The sequence below is a fragment of the Equus przewalskii genome, chromosome X (assembly GCF_037783145.1).
Source record: "Equus przewalskii isolate Varuska chromosome X, EquPr2, whole genome shotgun sequence".
NCBI classification, from domain to species: domain Eukaryota; kingdom Metazoa; phylum Chordata; class Mammalia; order Perissodactyla; family Equidae; genus Equus; species Equus przewalskii.
This window is the reverse complement of record NC_091863.1, coordinates 74,114,672-74,120,671: the sequence shown is the minus strand read 5'-3', so window position 1 is coordinate 74,120,671 and position 6,000 is coordinate 74,114,672.

Sequence of the window (6,000 nt, the reverse complement as noted above, 5' to 3'; positions counted from 1 at the left end):
CTCTGCAGCAGGGAGGTAGCACTTCTAATATGATGGTTCAGGGCTCCAAGGGCAAGTGCTTTGTAATCCAGGAAGTGGAAGCTGCAAGTCTCTGAAAGACTGGGCCTAGAATCTGGTATAGCAGCACTTCTACTGTATTCTAATGATCAAAGCAGTCAGGGAGTCCACTGGAATTTCTGGTCAGTGTCATAAACCTCCCTCTCAACCGGAGTAGTGCCCAAGAATGTGTGGGCATATTTAGTCTGCCACATTCCCCTGTATAGATTATACCATTTTTTTACTTTCTCAAATTACAATGAGATGAAAAATTTAGGAAAGCAGGAAACAGATATTGAGTTTTATCACTCTTATAATTCCTTTCAAGTGAACAACACAGCTTTTTCTCTCTCTCTAAAATTAAGAAACATGGGATGTTTAAATGTGTCTAGTCTTCATTGCCTACTTGTGACTGGAGTAGATGACAGCACTCAGACTTTAACCAGGACTTTGGACTCTGCAAGGAATTTCTAGACTATGATCTTAGTGAATGAGGGGACTACTCTGACTATTGCAACATCTTTCTTAATTGAATTGTCTTTTAATACCTTTTTTTATATTTTAACAGGTTTATTTGGGTTTTTTCTCTTCAATTTTCAGCAGCTCTTGGTATATCAGTGTTAATTCCTACGTTGTCATACACTTGCAAATATTTATTCTCAATCTATTCATATTATGATCTTGCTTATGATATCTTTTCAAATGACTTTTTTTAGGCAATGAAAATATTCATATTTTGGTTTTTGGATTATGGACTCACCTCTTAGCCTAATAAATTTTCCCTCATCTTAAGTTTATACAAAATATTTTACTAAATTTCTTCCTAATGTTGCTATTATAATTATTATATTTTATATTTAATTCTATTAGGATACTATCAATTTTATGATGCATTATTTTATGTACCACAAAGAAAGAAAATGACACTGCCAATTCAACTAATACAATACCTTCTTATCACTTATAACTTTTATTTTATCTCATTGAAAACTTTTTAACACTTATTTAGATATAGATTTTATACTCTGTCACTCTTGTTCATTTATAAAGAGGAAAACATAAATGAAATAAGTAAATTAAAATATTCCTAATATTTCTTTACTCTGAAGGTAAAACTGTTCTAAATTGTTTTTCAATTCAAAATTGTGTATTTTGCCACGCAGTATTGACCTCTGTGCCATCAAGTACTCTATTATTGTCTGCTAGATCCTCCTAGTAAACTCAGGCGCCCATTCTGTAAGTTTTAATGAGTTTTCTTTCCTGACTTTACCAGTAAGTGTCAATGGACTCACATTCCTTCATCAAATGGTTTCACTTTTGGTATGGTTTATTGAATCAATCTTCAAAGAATGCAGCTATGCAGTTATTTACCAGTAATGACAACCAAACTCACACATGTGCAGGCAACAGCAACTATGTCATGACTGCCATTGGTATACAAGCAATTGTAATACAATGCTGATTGTAACACACATCTTATTTCAGAGAAGTTAAATGTGAAAAATAAATACACATTTATAATAAATAAAATACCATATTTTATTATTAGGTATTTAACCTCTTTGGCATGTGCTTTTATATGTGATAAGACTTAGGGATCTTGCTACATTTTTGCCCTGCTGAACAGTATTAAATTGTAAAAGGTCATTACATAAAACTCCTTTCTTCTCTAAAGGTAAGAACCAACTGAGAGATGGATGCAAGATAGAGATACCTAGTGATCCAAATGTAGCTTTATTACTAATACAGATGATAAGAGAGAAAAAATACTATAGTTCTTTGGTCAAAAGATCTTAATATTCTCTGCCTACTACCCTCTTTCCCCACTGTATATAGACAGGCACTATCCAATAGAACATTCTGTAATGATGGAAATGTCATCCATATGTACTCTCCATTATGGTAGCCACTAGCCACATGTGGCTATTAAGCACTTGAAATATGGCTAGTGTGGATAAAGAATTGAATTTTTAATTTAATTTTACTTAATTTAAAAAGACATAGCCACATGTGGCTAGTGACTACTATATTGGACAGTTCAGATCTAGATTATGCAATTAGCTCCACTCAGTCAATAATCATGGACAAATGGATGCCATCCATCATCAGGTAATTTCTTTCTCTTAGGAGAGGAATGAGTTGAGACTACAATTGTTTCTTTATCTGAAGATCTTCTACGTAGAATCTCTATATGGAAACTTGAGGCCGTAGAAAAATGAGGATTCTCTTTTTACGGATAGCCAGGTGCTGGCACAATGTATTAAATACACTAGTGAGCCTCAATTATCAGCAGCATCAATATAACTTTGTATAATATTTACCTATTGCTGCCTACTGATATTACTACACACTTAGTAACTTTAAACAACAGACATTTGTTATTTCTCAGTTTCTGTGGGTGAGAGTTCTGGTCATGACTTAACTGGATACTCTGTGTAGAGGAGGAAAAAATTTTCCGTTATACTTCTAAGTTCGTCTGGCCAGTCTAAGAACTGAAGTAACATGAGGCCGATTAACGGGAGAAAATAAAACAGTTTAATAACATGCATACCTCTTGTATACGTGGGAGAAGCCCAGGAAAACTGAATAACTCACCAAAACGACTGAAGCCACCACCTTAAATACTATCTTCAGCTAAAGACAAAACTAGATGCTGGGGTAGTGGCTTGGGACTTCAAAAGGGAGGAAGACAATTTACATGGAGATAGGAAAAGAAAGGTTTGGTAAACAAGTGTTTGCCATGCCACGCAAAGACAATGGTGCCTGGAGAGAATTCTTATCTCGAGGCCCAGCTGAATCTCCTCTACCATACTTAGCCCATATTCTTTGCAGATATCTCTGGTGATAGCTTTGTTCCTGTTAACAGACCATTTATCCATTTATCTAAATTCTTTTAAGCAACTAAGGGGGAGGTAACAAGAAAAACTTTCTGAATCTTTTGCTTCTTAAAAATAATTAGCTTGGGTCCAGTTCTGGTGGCCTAGTGGTCAAGCTGGGCATGCTCTGCTTGTGCAGCCTGGGTTCGGTTCCCAGGTGTAGATCTACACCACTTGTCTGTCAGTGGCCATGCTGTGATGGTGGCTCACATACAAAAAAAGAGGAAGATTGGCAACAGATGTTAGCTAAGGGTGAATATTCCTCAGAAAAAAAAAACATAATAATAATAATTAGCCTAAAATAATCCTCCTGTTGAAGAGATACATTTTTGAGTGGCAAATTTTGTTCCACTTTATCTGCAGGACTACAATCAAGGTGATGCCCAGGACTCAGTTCTTATCCCAAGGTTCAACTGGGGAAGGATCTGATTCCTCGTTAATATGATTGCTGGCAGCATTCAGTTCCTTGCAGGTTATTAGAGCAAGAACCTCAATTTTTTGCTGGCTGTCAACCAGAGGATTCCCTCAGTTCCTTCCCATGTGGCCCTCTCCATAGGGCCGCTCGTGGCACGGCAGCTTCCTTCTTAAAAGCCAGCAAGAGGGGGCTGGCCCCGTGGCCGAGTGGCTAAGTTCACACGCTCCGCTGCAGGCGGCCCAGTGTTTCGTTGGTTCGAATCCTGGGCGCGGACATGGCACTACTCATCAGACCACGCTGAGGCGGCATCCCACATGCCACAACTAGAAGGACCCACAACGAAGAATATACAACTATGTACCAGGGGGCTTTGGGGAGAAAAAGAGGAAAAAAATAAAATCTTTAAAAAAAAAAAAAAAAAAGCCAGCAAGAGAAAGAGTCTCTTAGCAAGACAGAAGTTACAATCTTATGTGACATAATCACATACACATAATCACATATATCTCATCTCTTTTGCCATATTCTATTGATTATAAACAAGTCACAGCCCCTGCCAGCAATCAAGAAGAAGGAATTTCACAAAAGAGTAAACAATAGGTGGTGGGGATCATAGTGTCCACCTTAAGGTCTGTCACACCAGGGAATGTGTAGAAACGCAAATTTTGGGGCCTATCCCAGACCTTCTGAATCAGAAAGTCTTAGGGTGAGTCCCAGAAATCTATGTGCTAACAAGCCCTTTGAGTGATTCTGATGCATGTTCAAGTGTAAGAGTCACTGAAACGCCCCATCTTTCTCTCACTGAATTGAAATGCTAACCTTGTCATATGAGTGTTAGAGACTGCTCATTGTCTATCAATATCTGCTCTCCTCTTCTTCTGTAGTTGTATATCCTCCACTCTACAGCTGGGCACATGGCCACCTAAAATAAATATTTCATCTTTTGCCTTATATTGTACTAGGTGTGTCCAGGTGGCTAAATACTGGCTGAGTGGAAGTGGTATGTGTGACTTGTCAGAAAATAACCTTGAAAGGAATGATTTTTACCCTTATTTTTCTCTTTCCTCTTTCTTGCTGACTGTAATCCAAGTGGGAGACTGGAGCTGAAGCAGCTTTCTTGGATCATAAATGACCCTGAAAATGGAGACCACACAAGATGAAACAAGACAGAAGAAGTCAGTATCACTGACACGGTGGCACCGCATACCAGCATTAAATTATTTCCTCCAGACAAATGAAAGAAATAAAATTATCTCCTTTTTAAGCCACTGATATTTTGGATCTCTTTGATTTAAACTTAATCCTAACCAACATTATGTATGTACTTTGATCTATTTCTGGAGCCCCTCATATTTCCCTTTCAAAGATCTATTTTGCTATTTCTGTCTCAGAGTAATATCATATGGAATAAATAATACATTTTAATATCTGGTGAGGCAATTCTCTTCCTTTACTACTCTTCTTTTCCAAAAATACTGACAAACTTTAAAATAATTTTATATGGATTCCCAAAATAATTACTCCATTGGGATTATACTTGATGCGCTAAAGAAATGTATTAATTTATGAGGTAACGATTTTTTTATAGTATTATTTCTGTCTTCCTATCTGAGAACATGGCTTGTGTTTCCATTTTCAGATCTGGTTTTATGTTCTTCTGTGAAATTTTACATTCATTCGTATAGATCCTACCTCATTCGTCTCAAATTTATTTTAAAGTATCTTGTGGTTCTATCATTAGTATGAATGAGATCTTTTTCTTTTTTATTTTTAACTGAGTGGTCTATAGAAAAGCTATTGACTTTTTAATTTGATTCCAAACATACCCTCAAATTGTCTTATTATTTTAACTAATTTGTAGAAGAGTGTGTGCAATTCCTAAAATATTTTTGAAAATAACTTTTTCCAATCTCTTCAAATTTTTTATTAACTTTTCAATATTTACTGAAAATAACTTTTCTTTCATTTTTCAATATTTATATTGAAAGTTTCATTTTATTATCTTATTGCACTGTATAAAATTTCCAAAAACAATGTTGAATAATGGTGAGGATAGCATCTATTTGCCTTTTTCTGATAATACTAGAAATTCATTATCATTTATGTTTTCTAGTAGATTTATTGCAAAATATATTTGTCATATTTGTAGTTCCCTTTAATTTCTACTTACATATATTTTTATTTGGATTGGATGTTTAATTTCAGTATCTATTGTTACAATCATATATTTACCCCTTTAATTTATTGGTTGAGTGAATTCTGTTAACAGAGTTCCTAAAGAAAAACCAATTTTGCATTTATGGAGCAAAAAATGCACAGTCATCATGGGGTATTTTTTTGTTAATTTATTGCTCAATTCGGTTGACTAATTTTTTTTAGATTTTTCATTTGTGTTTATAATTTAAATTTTTTTTAAACATTTTCTTCTTTTGTGCTACTTTTGAGGTTTAACATTTGAGTAGTAAGGTTTCGCTGGTTTCATAAAATGAATTGTGGAAATTTTCATGTCTTTCTATGTATGGAATGAGTTTGAAAAATATAGGAGTTTTATGTGTCTTAAAATTTATATATAATTGAACAGGAAAAGCATCTAAGCCTGGTCTCTTTTTAAATAAGTTGGTCTTTAATTGTCTCTTCTCTATCTTCTAAGATTACTTGTATGTCTAGGTATTTTGC